A 21,419-nucleotide genomic window follows, 5' to 3' on the forward strand; every position below is an offset into this window, starting at 1 on the left:
GCTGTGGGAAATCAGAGAAGGTTTGAGGAGGTGGTGACAAGTGGCATCGATGCAGTGCCTCACTGCCCACCTCCCAGAACACATCTTTTAGTACGGTGGGATGAGGAATGAGGAAAGCCTCAACACACTAATGCACAACAGACTACGCAAAGGAGCTTACTTTTACAGGCCCACTATCACGATTACTGTACTCTTGAGCCTGCTGGCAAAAGCCTGAGAATTCAGGTGCCTGCAAGGTTCCACACTTTTCTACTTCCATTCTTTAATTTTATAAAACAGTCAAAGCTGCACTAGGATCCCCAATTTAAGTACAAAGAAGCCGAAATGCCTCAAGCAATTTTCTACCCCAAATAAAACACAGGTTTCGATGCACACCATGAACAGACTGATGTGTCTGAATGGCAGTCAATGCAACATTGCTGGGCTCCTGTTGCAACAACTTTCATTTCCATTCCTCCGAAAGAGGCTTGAACAGCCTCCTCAATGCCAATGAAACTGAATTAACAGTGTGTCCATCTGGAGGCCAGCAAAGGGTAGAGAAAACACTAGGAACAACAAACGAATGGGACCGTTCTAAACTTGAACACAGTAAGACAGCCAGACGGCAAGCATGCAGAAACAGATTCTCCTACGATAATCCCAACATTTAAACGCAAAGCATGAACTTAATGCAGCTCTCCCAGCCCTGGGACTTGAAAATGATCCCAAAGAAGAGATCAGGAGACGAAGAGCGGCCTGTTTTTTTAGGATCGCTTTTTCCCAAGTCATCTTAACTTAAGCTCTTTAGACTGGCACATCAGACGTCCTCCGGCTTTTCCTCCCTTCTCCAACTCAGTCTCTGCACCACAGGAGCAGGACTCAGAAGGAAGAAGTGGAGGGACACCCCGAGAAGCAGGCAAAGAGGAGCTCCACCCTTCTGCACAGGTGTGATGGATAATTCTCCCTGCACTTTGTTCCACTAGGATTTGTTCTTGGGCTTGAGACTGTGGCACTATTTGAAGAGCTGGTGACAACTATGGCCCCGTGCTTGGTCTGTCTTCCAATAGCTTTGCTCAATAAGTCACTTGTTTCCTCTGTCCCTCACAGATGGCTGCTGCCCCTGGACAGCCACGACTGGACCTCAGAGGGGTGTGGTAGTGGGGCTTAGGCTCCAGGTTGGTCCTCCTCAGTGGTTCCAGGAGCATCTCACAGCACAAGAATATAGCACCACAGCTGAAGATTTCCTGTTATTTCCTAATTATGATTCCCAGGTGACTCTACTGAAATGATCAAAGAGGCCCAATATGAGCATTACCTAAAAGAATGAAAGTAACTTAAATGTCCAACAGCAGTGGACTGGCTGCTAAATCAGGTACATCCACACAACAGAATACTGTGCAGCCATTAAAAAGCATAGTTTGGGGGGCTGCCCGGTGGCATACTGGTTAAGTTCCTGTGCTCTGCTTTGGCAGGCCAGGGTTTGCCAGTTCGAATTCTGGGCCGCCAAATGAATTCTCATCAAGCCATGCTGTGGTGGCATCCCACATATAAAATAGAGGAAGACTGGTATAGATGTTAGCTCAGCGACAATCTTCCTCAAGCAAAAGAGGAAGACTTGGCAACAGATGTTAGCTCAGGGCCAATCTTCCTAAGCAAGATTAAAAAAAAAAAGTAGAGTTCAGAAATGTCTAGAATAAGCAAACCCATAGAGACAGAAAGTAGATTAGTTGGGAAGACTGGGAGGGTTGGCGGTAAATGGGGAGTGACTGCTCATGGGTACATGGCTTTTTCTGGGGTGATTAAAATGTTCTAAAATTGATTGCACAACTCAATATACTAAAAACCACTGAAGTGTATACTTTAAATGGCTGCAGCATGGTTATGTGAATTATATCTCAATAAAGCTGTTATAAAAAATTATGGTTCGAGAGACTAATGACATAGAGAAATGCTCAATATAATGTTAAGGGGAAATGGCAGGTTTTAAAACAGATTATTTAAAAGGATTTTACTTTTGTAAAAAAAAAAAATTATATATATATATACACATTTAGAGGTTTATTACCTTCTGCTAATTCTACTTCTACCATCCCCAGTGTAGCTGGTTAGTATATACGGAGCATTCAACTATGCGCCAGTCACTGTGCTAAGTGTGTTACATGCATTTCTCATCTATTGTCACAACTACCATCTGAGATGGGTACTATGACAGATAGGGAAATGACCAAGACACATGGTAACAAAAAGGACCGTGACCAAGTTCACACAATTAGTAAGTGGTGGTAGAGCAGAGATTCAAAACCAGGACCACCAGATCAAAGCTGTGTGGTCTTATCTATTGTGCCATGTAACACAGTGGCTAACAGTCTTCAAAGTAGTGAACACACGGTGACTTAACCTTTATATCATTCTTGTTACAATGAACCTGTATTAATTTTTGGAATAAGAGAGGACAAAGAAATATGTGTAATTTTGCCAAACAAAAGCAAGAAGTTCTAAGCATCTGCCCTCTGTGGTAGGCCCTGGGCACAAACCACACCTTGTACCAAATTATTTCCAAGAGGGAGATGGGCAGTATTAAGACTAAAGCTGTAAAAACCCAATTAATTAGTTATGGCTCAGAATAGACTTGTAACAGTCGAAAGAGGCAAGGCCTCCTAGACTACCTGGAAATCCAGGGCAATACTTTCCTTGACCAGATGTCTAATAGCTGGACTATGGCATCAGCTTAAACCATCCCCTTGAGGCCCCAGTGCTCTCTGAGACACCTCATTTCAATTCAGCCCAGAAGGTGGGTGCCTCTTCCTCACACTGAGCTCAAGACGTAGGGCGTGTGAGCTCTCCAACTGTCTGAAGGCTAGCGTCGGTCCCCATTCCCACCATCGCTGCTTGTTTTCTGGGTGACACAACAGTTCCCTGAGCCACTTCTACAAAATGACTTCCAGCTCTGTTACCATGCTGGCCTCTGTCGCATCTCTCAAAATATGGCATTCAGCTGCGGTGCAACGTGGCTGGGAAGCTACCTTGCTGAGGACACTACAGAACCTCACAGCTTTGACTTGGCTCCTTCCACTTAAGACCGTGAGAACTCGCAGAGCTGCTACATTGCCAAGTGCAGAGTAAGGATCCAGGACCTCGGATTTATTCACTCCACTTCCGAGGGGCTACTGTGTAAGAAGTCCTTGGAGGTCAGCAGGTCCAAATCCATCATCTTACAGATGTAGAGAGTGGCCTGGGTAGATGGCTATGCAACTCGCTCCAAGTTCTACAAGTGACACTGGTCTCCTGACACCAGATCTCCTATGCAAATGTTACTGGCTCACATTAAATGGGTAGCTAACTAAAAACTCCAGTGTTTTCAAACTTGAAGAAGTTGAGAGTCCTTTACATTTTAAGAAAAAAGAAGAGCTCTGAAATAGGAACCAAATAGAAAATCACATAAATGCATTAATTCTTTCAATAAAAACGTTTTAACCGCCTAGCATATGCTGTCCTTCTCCACTGGGGCAGTCTCAGATAGCGCCATCCTAAATTCTCCTTGGAGAAAACCTATGTGGCTCAGTGAGGAGCCATATTTATTAATCAACTGGAGCAACACAGTCCTATTTTTTCAAATAATTTTCAAGTCAACAGACCCAGCAGCCCTAAATCACCACTTCCCTCCTGTCTTGCCCGCAAAGGGAGGATGTCTCATGTTACAGCTAGTGCCCTGGCTTTCAGGGAGAAATGGCTGTAATCTAATTCCTCAATTTGTCAAAGAGGACATTTTCATTGCAGCTGGACCCAGCTGGAAATGAATCTCTCCCACACACATCCCAACAAAACACAAAACATAAAAGGCATTTAACAGAGAAAGACAGAGAGAGAGATTGATCACTTCATCAAATCAAACTGAAGAGGCATGAAATAAAGCCAACATCACTACCATGGGGATGCTGACCCCTACTACCCAACTAATGGAAGTCACCATTCCACTCTGTACTTTCCCAGTTTGGGTCTTTGCTCAAACAGTGTCCTCTGCCTGGAATGCTCTACTTATCTATCCTTCATGGTCTAGGTCAGAAAGGACCTTCTAAGGTCTCTCCAGTTGGAAGGAGTTGTGGCGTCACTCATGCTTCCAGAGCATTCTGAACTATCACCACAGCACAGACCACAGTGTATGCTGTATCACAGTTAACTCTGTACCTTCCCCCTAGTCCCCATTCACCTGGGAACACCTTTTCAGCAGAAATCGTATCTAATTCATTCCATTACCCTTCTTCTCAGCATCTACCACAGACCTGGCATACAGGAGGTACTCAAACCATGTCAGAATCAAATTAAAGAGAACTTATTAGTCTGATGTGAGGCCTTTCTGAGCATTTAAGATTTATATTTCCAAAGGGCATATGTCCTGTAGGTAAGCTTTATGATGGATCACCGTTTCCATTCCCACATTAAATGGGTATATATGTCCATATAGGGGAGGTGGGAGAATACAGGGTTTTATCAAATAAATCCACGGTTTATTTTTTGTCATCTTCTGGGAATTCTGCCTGTCTTTACATATAATCCTTCTTGAGCCTATAAAAGTGTATCAAATTGACACCTATACATGAAGCTGTGAAGAATACAGACTCCAATTCTACAGTCCTAATGGGTGCAGTGTGCCCAAAGGTCAAACAAACCCACTTCCACTTCTACGCCCATCTTTTTTCTTAGCAGTAGCTTGGTAGAGTGTGCCAAAATGGGCTCTGGCATCAGAAAGATCTGGGTTCAAAACCTGCCTCTGCCATTTTTTAGTTATGATGTTGGTCAGACAAGCCTTTCTAATGCTCACTCTCCCAAGGTGCAAAGCAAGGGTAAGACTACTTCCCAGCAGATCGATGTAAAGAACACAGAGAATATATGAAGAAGGGCTAAAACCCAGCAGGCACACATTCAATGGCAGCTGATGTTAGCGTGGTGGGTTCCAGTGTTAATGAAGAGGGGAATGATGTTTTCATTAGGAATGAATGAGATGAGAGGTGTGGCTATTTTGAGGGGAATGGGCAAGGAGGGCCCCTATCACCACTTGGACCATATCCACACAGGCTGGAGAGTGGGAAGACTGAGGCCCAAAGCCAGAAACACAGAGTGGGTCCCTGCAGACTTCTGTGGCCCCACGTCTAGGTCAAGCCACCTCAGAATCACTAAATCCCAAGACCCTGTGATGGCATACACTACACTGTAAGGCTTACACAGAAAACAGAAGATACTGCTGTGGCTACTATGTCAAATACAAGAGCACAGGCCTCCCTTCGAGGCTTCTCTGTTTACTTCGTTTTGGGTCATAGAGCAAAAATTTCAGAACCAGTATCTGGGATTTTTCATTCAACTTTGATGAAACAATCTTATTTGTCAGAGCTTCTTCTGAAACTTCCTGCTTCTGCTCTGCATTTTTAAGGTGCTTTCAGCGAGCACACCCAATTCTTGGACCAGCACAGGCCTACACCCGCCCCCACCTCCGGCAGTGGGTTTAATAAAAACACTCTAGCTCCCTCAACGCCTGCTGAGAAAGGAAACCTAATTCTGTCCATAAACCCATCCATGCCACCTGCATTTTCTGAACATTCAATCCCATTCCAAATTAAATAACCACTTTTATACTAGTTTCTGTGATTAAGTAACTGTAGTTTAGTGTATTTATCATTATTTGTACTCTCAAATAAACGATAATACAAAGAACTAGTTTTTATTTCAACACTTAAAAAATTTCATAATTCCAAATCCAAAATGGAATTCAGCATCAATAGCAATGCTTTTGGAAGTATTCCAGAATGCAAAAGAACTTTCTTTTTCTCACTAAAAAACAGCTTCTAAATGGCTGAGAGTAGAATAAAAAGCCTGCTTCCCTAGTTAACCATACCTTAAATTTACTTTCTACTTCTCCTATCACTTCTTTCAAGTAAAAGGGGGATCTTTATTCATTTCCCCACCTGGAAGGAGCAGTCCATTAACACGCCAATGGTCGTCCACAATTTGAAGGCACACACAGTACAACAGGCATAATTTTCATTTCATTTTTATAAAAAAATACTTTAGAAAATATTTTATATAAAAATCTAAGAAGTCTATAGTGGCTAGAGAGAAATGTTTTTTAAAAAGGAGAAATAATAAAGTGATGAACTGTCTAAGAAAAATGTATCCACGTAACAGAGAAAACTGGCAATAACAACATTCAGAGAGATTCTAGCACCAAACAGTTCCACCTTTCACACTGACCTTTTGTGTGGAGGCCAAACCATGTCATGCTCTGTTCTGCACAAGTGGCTCTCAAACCTCAAGGGGAAATTATAATTATACATCTACTTTAGACTATCTTTCTATCTACCCCTCACCTCCTTAAGCACTTCCCCCCATCCAAACCAACTGGATTACTTAAAAGGTGATTTTCCAAAGAATTATACATCAAAATGTCAACTTTGTCTTGAGATGATGGGATTACAGGTGATTTTGATTTCCTTCCTTATTTCTACAATAAACAGGCATGACTATTAAAATTTTTACAAACACTATGACATGGTATTTCCCTTTCTGAAGCAGAAAGGTTTACAGCCAATGTCACAATACCAAAAGATTAATATTTTTGCTGATCGTATGGATACAACGAAACTCTATCACAGACAACTAGATGTATTTATTCATTCAGCACTATTTCTGCAGGGCCCATCATGTGACAAGCATGGTGCTGTACTATGGAAGCTGAGACCACAGAAGGCATCCACAGCCATGAGCAGGACCCACGGAGCACCACAGGTGTGGGCCAGGCATGAACAAGGACAGAGAAGTTAGGAAAGGCGGTGTGACATCTGAGCTCAGTCCAGAAGGACGAGCAGGCGCTCATGTGCTACGGGGAAAGGCGGGGAGATGAGAAACAGCAAGATGCTTTCAAGTTGCTCCTGCTCCTTCAGGCAGCAGGAAAGGAGGGCAAAGGAGCAGAAGACTCTACGTTTGGCTGCAAAGTGGAAGAGACATTATCCCATAATCCATAGAAAGTTGCTGAGGCCCACAAATAAAGAGTTACACCTTCATTTCCAGGTAACAAAAATCGGGTGTATCAAGTAGATTTCTCAGGTAACGGAAAAAGAACAACACTTGATGAAACGCTATCGCGAAACTCCAGCTCTTCGGGCATTCACTACTCAAGTCTTCTGCAAACCTCAGCCTCCCCAAGGAGGCTCCAATTCAGGTAGAGTTCAGGAGACAACATATATGGTCTGTTTTTTACTTTTCTTTTCTTTTTTTTTGTGAGGAAGACTGTCGCTGAGCTAACATCTGTGCCAACCTTTGTCTATTTTATGTGGGATGCCGCCACACCATGGCTTCACAAGCAGTGCTAGGTCTGCGTCTGGGATCTGAACCCACAAACCCCAGCCGCCAAAGCAGAGCGTGCTGAGCTTAATCACTATGCAACCAGGATGGCCCTACTTTTAGATTTTAAATCACAAGACAAGTAACCAAACTTGAATAGAACTTCACACAATGAAGCAAAGACAGTTATCTTGATACTATTCCAATTCCTCACAACCACTCTGATGGCTTAAAAATTACTTCTGGCTGTAGCATGTGACCAAAATAAACTTTTATTTAACAATTTGGGGGAAACAAAACACAAAAATGAATGAAAGATCCATTATATTTCATGTGTGTGGCGCTTTCCTGTTCCTTTCACACTTTTGGCAGCCCCGTACCCTATCACAGAGCACTTTTTATACTACAACATCAACAAAAATCCCTTTTCAGACTCTGGAAAAACTGGGCCTCTCTCTCAAATACCAACAGTTCTCCATCTACTAAGATAAAACAGCAATGTGATTAAGAACAACCACCCTACTAACAAAGTCCTTTTGTCACTAATAAACTTTCCCTTTAGATCATCCAAGCACATCCCAGATCTTCGCACCTCCCTTTCAGAACATCAAGCCTCCCTCCTTGCCCTCACTACCTTCCTGTGCTCATTCTCGTTTCCAAAATCTTCTTTGGTCACACTGCTGTCATTTACACAAGCATAAAGATGACTGATTTCTTCTCTCCTCCCTTCAGAGTGAACCGGGGTCCAGAGAGCTAATGCACACTTCCTGTCCATCACTTGCTCCCCTGCCATGAGCAAGATCTCCCCCAACTATTCTCTCGGGTTGGGTTCCCTTCCTTTCCGTTTGATGACACTGGTCATCTTCATCACCACCAGAATGAGCATTAATTGGAGGCCTATCATGAAGCAGACCCTCCACCAGGCATTTAAACAGACTAATTCCTTTCATCCTCACTGTCTATGAGGTCAGTATATGATCCCCATTTTACAAATGGAGAAACCAAGGCTTGGAGAAACTGAGGCACAGAGAGGTATAGTAATCTGACAAATAAAGAGCGACACAGCCAGGATCCAAACCCAGGTCCCTCAGGGTCAAACCCCGGTTGGTCACACTGTCTTCTACTCAGAACTGGCACAGTGAATGACAGGAATCGCCCTACTCATGTGTATTGGAATACGGAAAGATTGGATCCAAATCCAGAAATCAACAGTGTCTGGAGAGTATACAACACCCAAGTGGAAAGAGAGATGGAAAGAAAGAGTTGGGGGGCAGATTCTGGGCCTGACTTTGCCCTTCGTGGTTGCTGAAGGGTACAGCAGCCCCTGCTGCTGAGGCTGTGTTCCCCATGCCACCCAACTGGTGACGCCTGGGGCTCTCTGGTCAGGGAGAGACCTCAGAGGTCAGATGGGAAATGCAGCTCCTGGGAAAGCCCCGGGAATACATCATGATTAACTACTCTGCAACTATGAGCCTAAACAAGGGGTTAGTGAAATTATTACTTTTATGGTGCTGCTGAGTCAGTCCAATAATTTGCAGTAAGTTTTCAGTATGTTAAAAAACATGCAAACTGTAGGCACCTGAATGATTATGAAGTATGATTACTGGGAAACAAGATTTCCAAGTGAGACATGGGGAATGGAGGCCCAGGATGGGAGCAAGCTGCATGCAATGGAGACCACCTGAATCTAAATACCATCCAATCACTGCCCACCACAGATGGACACCTGGGATGAAAATACCGCAGAAAGAAGCCTCAGAAACAGCCCTCAGAAAACCATCAGGCCTCCCAATTGTATGACCCAAGATAATGTTTACTGAAAGAATGAATGGTCAACCAATCCAAGGCAGTGATTCTTGCCTCACACTTAATAATCACAGTAGAGGACAAGAAGGCCAAGTTAAACAAAGGAGTGTATGTGTGCACACCTACGAGAGTGCGTTTAAGGCTGTAGATCAACAAGTCTCATCCGTGCTATTCAGTGTGGTCTGTGGACTGGCAGGAGCGGCATCATTTGAGAGCTTGTCAGAAATGCACAATACTGAGCCTGACCCAAAACCGACTAACTCAGAACCAGCATTTTTACAAACTCCCAGGTGAAGTGTATGCACATTAAAGTTTGAGAAACACCGGCCTAAGTCTATGAAACACAAAGCAAGTTACATAAAGACAAGGCAGCAAACTAAAGGAAATAATACATGACGAATGGCTCCTATGTACCAAATAAGGTATTTAAGAGAAATAATAAAGAGGGAGGCAGGAAGAATGGAATCAACATTAAAACCTACACTCTTATGATTTGGGAGAAGCATCGTAAAGCCAACCAAGGGGAAGCACTGCACTTTTTGACAGTCCTCATTTCAAAATTAGTTACAAAAAAAACAAAGGTACCTATTTACAACCTCAGTAAAAGATGCTAGTGAGGCAGAAAGGGAAATTTTACTCTGCAGCCAAACCAGACATTAGACCAAGAAGAAGAGCTAGAATGATGTTAAAACCCAAATGAAACCACCAGAGAACATTTAAGAGGAACTACTTCTCCATCAAACAGCTCCAGTTAGAGGCGAAAGTCTTCTCACATCTCACCATAAGAAAACAGCTGGAGGATTTCAGCAAAACCCTAGCTTACAACTGACTCTTAGAGCTAGTCACTGAGCTCGCAGGTAACAGTGCCCTGATGTTCGGGCCTAGCATTAGGAACTAAAGGATCTCTTCCCAGTCAAGCCACTCGCTTCTGTTGGCCAAACCAGCCTTCAATAAAACATCAATAATTAAATAGCACTCAACTGAAATTAATAATGCAATAAATGGACTATTATGGGGAACTTCCCTCTTACTGTAAGGGGCTTGAAAAACGCCCTGTGGATGGCTTAAAAATGTTATCAAAGATGATGGGTTTTTTTAAGAGCCAATGCAAACACAAAATACACAGCTTCTCTGTTTATCAAAGTCCACAATTTGGCACCAGAACAGGAAAAGTCCACAATGTTTCTAAGGTGAAATCACTGGCTCTTAAAAACAAATAAGAACAGTCATATTCTTCTGGAAAAAATCACCCATATAGAAGCCACCAGCAACTAAACAAAGGGGAGCAAACTTAACTCACAAAGCCAGCTCCAGGGAAATGATTCAGTGGTCAGAGCATTCCCCACTGCGTCAATGGCACTCCTGGCATGCGGGCTCGGGGGTGGGGGCACCATAGTGGTCTGCTCTGCCGCCTGGCTTTTAGTCCAGGAGTAACGGAGGAGAACCAAGTTGAGGGTCAGGAGAAGAGAGTTTAAGTTCCAGCTCTACTACTAAAGCTATTTGCCTCTGCACAGGTCCTAGAATTTACCCCTCAGTTAACAGGACAACAACTACACACAATGCAACCAGGGTCAGAAAAGAAAAGAGAGACAAAAGGTGGGAGATGGAGAGAGAGAGCCCAACCAACCACTATAAATGGGAAAGAACTACAGAAATGCAAAAAACTCCTTCCTCTCCCTCAAGATACTATGGCAGAGGCTCTAGAAGCTGCTCCCTCCCTACTGGAACCATCTAGAATGAGAGCCACTACAGACCTCCTCCTTATGGTCTCTCTCTTCTCCTCAGGGTCTCCCCAAGGTGCCTCACAGCTAATCAGATCAACTTCCTTGCACTGATGTGCTAACAAAAACCGGGATGCAGACCAATGCTCTCGAGCAACATACACTCACATTCGTTCATTCTACATCTGTGTTGTGACCCAACTGTTCACGTGACTGGTGCTAGGCTGCGAGCAGACACGCTGGGAGTCCCTGCAGAAAGAAACTCAGGTAAACAGAAACAAAGACACACACTGCAGTGCGTCCGGGTACCCTGCTCTAACTGCTTGGAACCGACCCAAAACCAGGGTATGCCAGCGGGACCAGCACTCAGGGCACAAATGTAAATGGAGCACTAAAATACACTTGTAAAGTAACTACATGGAGAAAAATATACCCTACTACTCCCTTTGAGACGCGTTCCACATGTAGCTGGGAGGAATAATATAGTGATAACTTCTCAGTATAAGATGGTGAGAGCTCCATGGGGCACGTCAGATTAGCAACATAAGTCACCAAGCTGCCTTCTCCAAGAAAGGTGAGCTCACCACCTGCAGGGCCCTTGTTTGGCTGAGTGAGGTATGCAAGTTTACGGCCAGAGCAGAACTGCTTAGGTCAAGAGAGGGGAGGTGGAGTCCTGGTACCAGCAGTTTCCTTCTCTGAGGCCCCAGCTGCTGAATAAATATGTCACTCTGAGGGGCTCCTCTAGTCTCAGGCTGACCCCTACTTGGAGGAAGACATCACTGAATGACTGATATATTCAATCAACGAATATTTAATGAGCTACACATGTTCTTTAAACAGGTACTGAATAACCAGTATAAATGAGAAAACGAGTAAGATATAGTTACTATGTAGATTTTAGCTCATTTTAGTCTAGACAAAGACAGGCCTGTAAATTAACAACAAAAATGCAGGGTGCTGGGTGCCTCAATGTTGGCCTCAGCACAGGTTTGAGCATCCAAGGCTTCACCAAGAAGGATATCAGAGACAGCAGAAGCTTTGTAGAGATCTTGAACCATCCCTTCTTCTTATCAGATGGAAGCTGACACATAACACTGCCCTCCTCTGTGGTCTACAACTCTAGCATCTGTCAGACGAAGGAAGGACTGCAGACCTGAAAAAAAGGATGAAGGGATGGTCTCATGGCAAACCACTGAGCGGAAGGAGGAAAAAAGGAGGAGGGTCTGGAAGAGCAGCTGTGCCATTAAAATTCTACCACGCAGACCAGGATGGAGTCACACAACGGAAGAATTCTCAAGGTCTAGAACGAAAATCACCAGAAAAACTGCAATGTCCAACCTTTCATCTCATGAATGTATTACTCAATTTCGGAAGAAAGTCGCTAACTCCACAATTCCTCATTTGTTTTCATTCTGAAAACAACCCTTGCAGAATAGCTGCCAGAAGGGATTCAACTCTACTAAACCCTGGTCCTTCTGTTTTCAAATTCCTTATGAGTTAATTGAAATTACAAGTATCACAAAAAAAGATGCCGTGTCTCAAGGAAGACAAGCTGAAAACACTGCATCTACAGAAATAAAAGGTCCCCTGGTGTAAAAGAAAGGGAACAGGCTTGGCAGTCTGTATGGGACATGGAAGTCAGGGTGACTGCCATGCCCAGTGTCCACTTGCTGGGAGAAATAGCCTTAATGGTCTTTGCCCAGGGTGGGCACCTCGGACCAGGACTGTCACCTGGCTCGTGGGAGGCTCCTCCACTGGCTGGCCAGTGACCTGTGAGGTGGCCTGCTGTGGAGGGCTCTGCCCAATAGAGCAATGGTTCTCAAACTTTTTGGTCTTGGCAACCCTTTACATCCTTAAAATATTAGAAGACCCCAAAGACGTTGGTACTGTTTTAAAGTGGGCTCTACCTATTGACACTGGCTGCAACAGAAATTAAAACTGAGAAAATGTTCCCACTCAGGAACACATACATAACTAGCTGTCAGAGAGTGACACCAAAATACATCATTATAGCCTCTGGAAAACTCCACTGTACATTTATGAGAGAATAAGAGTGAAAAAGGTAAATAACGCCTTGTTATTATTACGAAAGTAGTTTTGACCTCACAGAACCCCTGAAAGGGCCTTGGGACCCCCAGAGACCCCAAGACTATACTTTAAGAACCTTTACAATAGGGGCAATGACAAACAGCTAAGCAGTCAGACAAGCTCACACCAGAACTTAGCAAATAAGGAAAGGCTTGGCCAGCCAACAGCGAGAGAATAACAGCAGAGGCTGCTAAAAGGACAGGATTGATCCCAAAATATTTTAAAAGACGTTCACGTGTTTTCCAAGTTAAATGACATTTTTAAAGTTTGATTTAGCATCTACTTATTAAGACTATCACCGTAACTCCAAATGAATGGTGCATGCTTCAGACAGATTACAGGAATGTCAATCAGTTTAACTGCTATATTAACTGGCAACTGGGTTCATTTCCTGTACCACCAACCACTTGCCTCTGGTTCCTCACTGATAATCAATGCAACATGTTGTTTTTTTCAGAAAGTCTCCACAATGTAACAAAAATGAACACACTCCAAACAGAATCCTTGTTATAAACTACAAATTCTGAATGCTAATTAAGCATGGTAGTCCTCCCCAAATAATGAAATTGTAACTTGTCCATGATAAATAATAAAACAAAAAAATGCTATTGCAATGGACTGACTGTTTGCATTGCGCCCCCCTCAACAATTCATAATCTCCCCAAGAGGAAGGTATCAGGAGGCGCACCTTTGGAAGGTAACTACCTCCCGAGAGTGGAGCCCTCAGGAATGGGATTAGTGGCCTTATAAGGGACCCCAGAGAATGTCCTTGTTCCTTCTTCCATGTAAGGACACAGCATGTCCACAACCCAGAAGAGGGCCCTCACCAGTGCCCGACCACGCTGCCACTCTGACCTTAGACTTCCAGCCTCCAGAACGAGGATAAAAAATTTCTGTTGTTTATAAGCCACCAGGTCCACGGTATTTTGTTTTAGCAGCCTGAACTGATGAGACAGAAATATAATCTTACCAGGAAATAAAAGCTGGGTGTATATGGAGGTGGTAGGGGGAGCTTTCATTCCATCCCATGAAAATTAAAGTATAAAGGCTGGCAGAACCTTATCCACAGCTTCTCAAAGAGCTTCTGTGACACTTGTTTTCTTGTATTTTCTTTGGTTTTTATAATCATCTTTTAACTTTTCTCTATCCCCAACCTGAAATCTTCCCTTTCATCAAAACGTTCTCTCCCCTAAGTTAGAACAGAGAGTGGCCACTGGTCAGCCTTGCTAACAGGACCCCTCGATCCTATAATCTAATCTATATGTAAAAGAGTGAGAACCAGTTCCCATGGGGACGGTACGGCTACCATTCATATGGAGCATTTACTATGTACCAGTGTAAAGCATCAGGTGCCTGAGAACCATTGTCTCCTTTTAGCCTCACAACACTCCTGTCAGTATCTTTATGACCATCGTACAGATGAAGACACAGGCTCAGAGGGGTGAAGTGTTGCCCTACGTCACACACTGAGGCACTGCGGGGGTCAGATTATCTACAGAGCTCGTGATGCTTCACGTGCATCCACTCTCTTCACCCTTACAACAGCACTGGGCAATAGGACGGTGTAAATACTACAGTTGAGAATAAAGCACAGACTTACAAGTGATGCTGGCAACTGGTGCCTAAGGCACAGAGATGTTAAGTAACTTTGCCAAAAGAGCAGTCAGTAAGTGGCAGTGGCAGGCATTCAACAGTACCTACCTTAAATGGTGGTTGTGAGATTTAAACAAGCGGATGCAGTTAATTGAAAATGGCATCTGACACACAGCAAGTGCTCAATAAAAATGAAAGTACTCTCCATACAGGAAGTGTTCAACAGAGTAGCCAGCAGCAGCAGACGTGTCTCAGGTAAATAAAGAGTGGGACCCTCCTCCAAGCACATCATCCCGACCACTCCTGAATAGCTTTAGTGCCCACAGCTACCCCAGCAAACATTCTGCAATACTGCCCATGACTCTAGCTGGTCATGTACATCTGCGCAGAACTTTTCCTTCCTGCTATTAAAAGCACGCAGTGGGGTGTGGTGGAAAATGTACATGCTGGGTAGCGGCGGCCTTGGTTCCGTCACCTTCCAACTGCACGACATCTCTAAGCCCGGGTTTCCTTGGCTGCAAAGTGAAGACAATCACCACTTCCCTGTCACACCAGTGCTGACATCCTGCTGCTGCTCTGACCAACTTGGGGCTCCAAGAGATCACAGACCTCCATGGCAATTTCCCCCAAGTCAGTTGCTACTGGGCTCTTCCTGCTGAGCACTTGGTCCAGAAATGCGGCTGCCGGCCTGACAATTAAACTCCCTGACAATCAGACTCGCAGCGTGGGGGCAGTGAACAGAACACCGAGGACGAAGGGGCACCTTATTCCCCCACCACGCAGCACAGCAGTCAGGGGAGAGGGAGGATGGAGGAGGGAGGAGAGAGAGCAAGTAACCTTCAAGTTCAAGGAATTCTAGGTAGGCTTAACACACATAAGTAGAGCACTCTTCCTCAGGGAGACTTTTAAAGGAAAAATGGGGTCTTTGTAATGGACAAAGCCACGCACAGGAGAGTCATCACCCCAGAAATCAACATGTAATCAGCACTCAGCCCCTGTGAAATCTGAAGCAAGTTAACTTCTCTGAGCTGTCATTTCTTCATCAATACCTCACAGAGTAAAGTAACATACACAGAAATTGTCCGTAAACTGTGAGGTGCCAGATGCATGTGAGATGCTGGGGGCCTTTTCAGTTGTGAAAGGATCATGCTGTAGAAAAGACGTGGACAGATAATTTAGGTTTTTGCGGAGAGCAAGTCTTAGGAGTCAGCAAATTTACAAGGAATCTTGACTAGAGCAAAGGGGAGAGAACAGAATGTAAGAAGGGGAAGTGGAGAAGAGGAAGGAACAGAGAGGGCAAGCCTGGCTATCACAAGATTCAGCATGGGGCAATTCTCTTCCACTTGAAGGCAGTGTTCTATTTGATTAGTTCCTGGAATTTTTTAAATTGTTCTTCCTTCCTGACAAAACCATCCCAGGGCTCAAACACAAAACGAAATCAATTACTTAAAACACAAAACAATGCAATGATCTGTAAGTGTTTAAGTCAATAAAAGCACTAATTGAAAGAGATCTGTCTGGTTCTGTGCCCTGAAGTGGGCAGTGGCTGCAAACTCAGGGCTGCTGAGAAACCTCACTGATCTGGAAAATGAGGTGGCTGACCTCCATGACCTGGAAGGCTCCTTCTGGCTCTAAAATGCTAAGATTACATTACTTCCCTTGAACTCTTACAAGCCCTGAAATTCCTCCCTGTTCCCTTCCTGGTCAGTCCTACAGACAGTACTCCTCCCAGACTCTCCTTACCCTCAATTCTTCCACACGAAGAGCCAGGTTCACCTTTGCCTAAAATTCCTCAAGGCCCCCCAGGGTGCGTGTGCATGGGTGCGCGTGCATGGGTGTGCATGCCTGAGTGTATTCATTTGTTCATTCAAATGGGGTCCATTCTACTGGCTCCCAGGCTTTGGAGATGAACAAATGAGTAAGATGAAGTCCCATCCTCAAAACAGTGATGCGACAGGCTGAGAACCAACCTTCCAACAGAGTGGGCTCTACGTGAAGCAAAGGCTGACTGGAGGGGCTGGAGAAGGGAGTGACCCCAAATAAGCCACTGTTTTCCAAGCATCGCACAGTCGTGAGAAAGAACGGGTAGCTGCAAGGCAAAGGGGAAGTTCGGAGGGAATGAAAAATCACCCGGTCTCCTCTGAGACCTACGAGACAGACTAACACAGTAATTTATCCTACGAGAGAGTCAGACAAGGTGAGGCCCTCAGGAAGCAACCACTGCCGCTTCAGAAACAAACATACATTAACTCACCCTGGGTAACAATTTATGCCAGGCGCAGGGCAAACCTTTCTCCCTTCACACTGTAACGTTTCTAGGGAAAAGGGCATGAGCAGAAATTAAATACTCAATTACTAATATTTGTGTTATTCAGACTCTTGTACTCAATGCATAAAACGTTTACATATCTTTAAACTATGAATTTAAAAATTTTCATTCCGTGTCTCCTTTTTTTTTAAATAGGCTATCACGCCTAAGGTGGTGGTGTGACCTTGAGGAGTTGAAGAGGCCTGGTTTGAAACTTAGCTTTACTGTAGACCACCTGGGCAATGTGGGCATTGACCGATCCTGTCTAAGCATCTATTCTCTCCCTATAAAATGGAGACTCTTGCAAAGCTGTTTTAAGGATTAGAAATATTTACATACAGAACTTACCATAGCACTAGGCTCCGAAAGAAAGCTTACTAAATTGTGGCTATTTTAATATTATAATGACTCCTGAATGCTTCTTAAGACTGCTCAATCATTGCAATGGATGCTGAAACTTTTCCAGGAGGCATTCTAGTAAAACACTAGGTTTGTTGGTTGTTTTTGTGGGGGGGGTTACAGAGAGTGTTTTTTTCAAACAATATTTAGTGATTTAGTAATGCCACATGGTTGTGGGGGTGCTAATAGATCAAACTCAGTCAACTGACATGATGTCTTATGGCAGGAAGTGAATTTGACACTAACCTCTCAACAGACAGCTCCAGAGCACAGCATGCCCACCACCCCCGCGGGCCTGGGTAGGCGCAGGCACAGAGCACCAGGAAGGCCACCCTGCTCCCCAAAATGGATGTATGATTCAAGTGTCACAATGTCAAGTTCCTGTCCATTACTCATGCTGGGGAGAGTTAGCCCCAGTGAAGCGCCCACGGTGTCTGGCACCGTGAGCAGACTTGGCCGGGCAGTGCTGTGGGGTCTTGGGTAAGAAGTGAAGCAGCAGCAGTTAAGAGCAGAGACCTGGAGACTTGGGAGGCAGACAGATGACACTAAGGTCTGAACTTTGGTTCTCTCCCTCCAGCAGTGCATAACCTGAGCCAGGAAACTGCCAACCACCAAGCCTCATCTGAAAATTCAAGTATTACTTACATCAGAGATTTGCTGACAGTCAACTGATAAAATATGTCAAGAGCTTGGCACCTCTCTGGGGCGGCTTCCACTATCTGTAAAACAGGGGCCTGAGAATTTACCTCCTAAGGCTGAGGCAAAGATTAAATTATGCAATATCTTTAACTTAGAATTGTTTCTAAGGGCTGGGTGGGGAGCGACAGCCAACCACGCTGTAAGATGTGAGCGGATCCCCATGCTCAATACCTAAAGGACCTCCCAGCTGCTTCCTCACAATGCCTGGAAGCCCACCCTTCTGCTGGCTCAGGGCATCGTGCACTGTCAGACGTGCACACAGCTCCGGGAGGCACGAGCTGCTGCACGCCTCAGCAGGCATTAATACCTGTAAGTGAATCAGTGGTGACATTTTCTTCCAGGAGAGTTCGCTGAAAGCACACTTTGGTAAGGAGATACAGGGCAATCACGGTGGGGTGGGGAGGAGAATGTCCTGGGACCCTGAGAGGAAGTCTTAAAGGGACAAGAAGAATGAAGAAGGGTACCAAACGGGCAAGGATGACACCAATGAGGGAAAGACCGTGAGCCTTCGAGACACAAACTCCAGCTTCCCCACTGACTGCATCGCTGGCTCAAGTCACTGTATCGTTCTATGCTCAATGTTCTCATCTGTAAAATGAAGTTAATACTGTTTACTTTCCAGATGTTCTCAAGAGTCCATAAGATACCACATGTAAAGTACTCAGCATGGAACCGAGCACACTCCACCAAGAGTCAACCTTGACTTAGAGAAGGCCACTCTAAGCTGAAATCTCACAGGAAAAATGTTCCAGAAAGCCACTGCTTGGATTCCCTGGGGAAGCAGAGGCCCAACATCTTCAGAGGCAGTCTCTGACTTAAGAACGGGCCTCTCTGAAACCTTTGGAACTGAGAAATTAACACCACCAGGCTGGCCCAGGAAAACCTCCTTAGAAATTCATAATGTAACAAATTCACATGACAAAGTGATGGGGCTCCCTAGCCAAGAGCCAACTCCAGGACATCTGAAACACAACTTGGCTTCTAAAAACACTGTGCCAACTCTCAGCAAAGACAACTTAATGTGGCTTTTGCACCTTCTCCTCCGTTGCTTCGCCTTCCCTCAGGTTGCTCCCAAACCCCTGGCCCCAGCGCGCACCTGACTTGGAGAGGCGCCCCCTCTCCAAAACATCTCCCCTCCCGTCTTCTCAGCCAAGTGTTAAGCAGGAAACAACCCAACTAACGAATTCACAACCACGGGTGAATAGTGTGACAATACTTGGGTCCGCAAAAGATACTAACCCAAAGGAGTTTCTCAGCGGGAGAAATGTCCCCTGGAGTTAAAAAAGGGAAGTGAAACTGTCCAGGCAGCAAGGGAGAAAGAGGAGGAGCTACCTGAGGCCAGGTGACACTCTGACTAGGAGTCAGACGCCACGTCAGGTCTTCTAGCTAGTCCCTCTTTTCAGAGTGAATGCTATTTCTTTATTCCTGAACCCATGAGGCAGAGGCCTTATCGAACCTATTTCCACAGGAAGCAGAAACTCCCTCAGAGACTGTATGGGGCAGAGAGGTCACCACCCAGGGGCTGGAGGGCTCACAAGGCAGGGCTGCCCAGTTCCCCATGACACTGGGATGACATCGGCTCTCGGCTCTCGACGCTGCTAAGCAGACGGTTGCTAAGCAGACGGTGTGAAAACACTCACGATGCTCCTTTTTTCCTTCACTACTCACAATAACGTCTAGTGCACAAACGCATCAATGGGGGAACCAGCAGACTCAAAGTCTAATTTTTTGCTTTGAAGGAACTTTTAAGTCAAGGCCTCATTCAAAGCTGTGCTTGTGTGAAGAAAAGCTTTCAGAGGCTGCCCAGGGCTGGGGTGGAACGTGCCACAGATTACCATTCTAGGGGACTCTGGCAATATGACAACTGTATCAGAAATTTACCAAGAGACCTGGCTTTTGACCCAATAAACCTACTTCTAGGAATCTATCAGCAGCAGTGCAGATAATGACAGATGCATACAAATATTCACTGCTCTGTTTGCAACAACGGGTCCTCCTCTGGGGCAACTGCTGAGCCAACTATTTAAAACAAACTCCTCAGCTGGGGGCAACTTAAGGGAAGGAGGGAAGTATCATTAACACAATGACACGCCTCATAAACTGTTACTGAAGACTTTTTAATGGTATGAGGAAAACTCATGATGTATTAAATGAAACTAAGCAGGACCAGATAAATCTGGAAGATAAACCTGAAGTGACAGCAGTGGCTATCTCTAGCTGGTGGGATTATGGATGACTTTTAAATTTTCTTTTTTATGCTTTTCCTCGTTTTCTAATAAAGAAAATAAATTCCTTTTATTCTCCAAAATGAAAAATCATTAGGAACAAAAGTATGTCAAGAATAGATAGTAGCACATGTTAAATGACACCAGAGAGATGCAATCAGTACTATCCAGACTGGAAAACTCTATGGGACAAACCACCCACTTCACCAAATAAATTGCAAGGAAAAAAAAAGGGGGGGTACCCATAAATTAATTTTAAAGATACATCAGTCTATTTCAACATATGGATCTCATTTGAATCCTGATTTGAACCATTAAAAAAAAAAGAAGACGACCACTGGGGAAATTTCAACACTGAATACTTAATAATATTGAGGGAAACATTCATTTTTTTCAGGTGTGATAATCATAATGCAGTTCAGTTTTTCTTTTTTCAAGTCTTTATCTTTTAGAGATACATACTAAAATATTTATGGATGAAATGAAACAATACCTAGGACTGCTTCAAAAAATCAGGGGGGCCAGCCCCGTGGCCGAGTGGTTAAGTTCACATGCTCCACTTCAACAGCCCAGGGTTTCACTGGTTTGGATGCTGGACGTGGACATGGCACTGCTCCTCAGGCCATGCTGAGGTGGCGTCCCACATGCCATAACTAGAAGGACCTGCAACTAAAATATACAACTATGTACTGGGGGGATTTGGGGCAAAATGCAGGAAAAAAAAAACTCAGGGGTGCGGGTAGAGATGAAAACAAGACGGGCCAAAAGAGATCACTATTGAGGCTGGGTGACAGGGATGTGGAGATTCATACTGGTCTTCCTACTTCTGTATATAGATGGGTAAAAGTTAAAAACAAATCAATAAACTAAAACAGAAACATCCCCAAAGTAAAAACCACCTGGAGGACTGGGCTACTAGGGAAAAAAGAGACCTCAAAACGTGTATGTGTATAGGGGAAATCTAACTATGCAAAGTATTACAAAATTATCCATAATACAGTCCATATTTTCTTTATTCAAAAAGTAGTCTTTAAGTTAAAAATTACTTGACAAAACATCTGGAGGTGTGTCTTTCAGACGCTGAGCTATTGGGGGCATGGGCGGGGACACACCACTTGAGACTGGAAGGCAGAACCAACCTCAGGCCTCAGTGCGCTACTTTTTCAGTCTTGTGACCTTTGACGAGTCATTTTAATTTTCTGAGCCTCAGTTTCCTCATCTGTCCAATGAGGAAATGGTGGCTTTGTTGCCTAACAAAGTGCTGTGTTG

The 21,419-nt window shown here is 44.4% G+C and overlaps 1 protein-coding gene across 4 annotated transcripts in view; it reads right to left on the reverse strand.

Moving 5' to 3' along the window:
• ASAP1 (ArfGAP with SH3 domain, ankyrin repeat and PH domain 1) overlaps positions 1-21,419 on the reverse strand; it is a 349,074-nt gene that overhangs the window by 240,608 nt on the left and 87,047 nt on the right. The window contains exons 2-3 of one of the 4 annotated variants that reach the window (XM_070630983.1): positions 11,423-11,991; positions 11,007-11,087 (exon numbers count right to left, since the gene is read on the reverse strand). The exons of the other annotated variants lie outside the window; for them this stretch is intronic. The gene's annotated coding sequence lies outside the window, so the exon portion shown is untranslated. The remainder of the gene's footprint in view (positions 1-11,006; positions 11,088-11,422; positions 11,992-21,419) is intronic. 4 annotated transcript variants of the gene reach the window in all.

This window comes from Equus przewalskii, chromosome 8 (genome assembly GCF_037783145.1).
Source record: "Equus przewalskii isolate Varuska chromosome 8, EquPr2, whole genome shotgun sequence".
NCBI classification, from domain to species: Eukaryota; Metazoa; Chordata; class Mammalia; order Perissodactyla; family Equidae; genus Equus; species Equus przewalskii.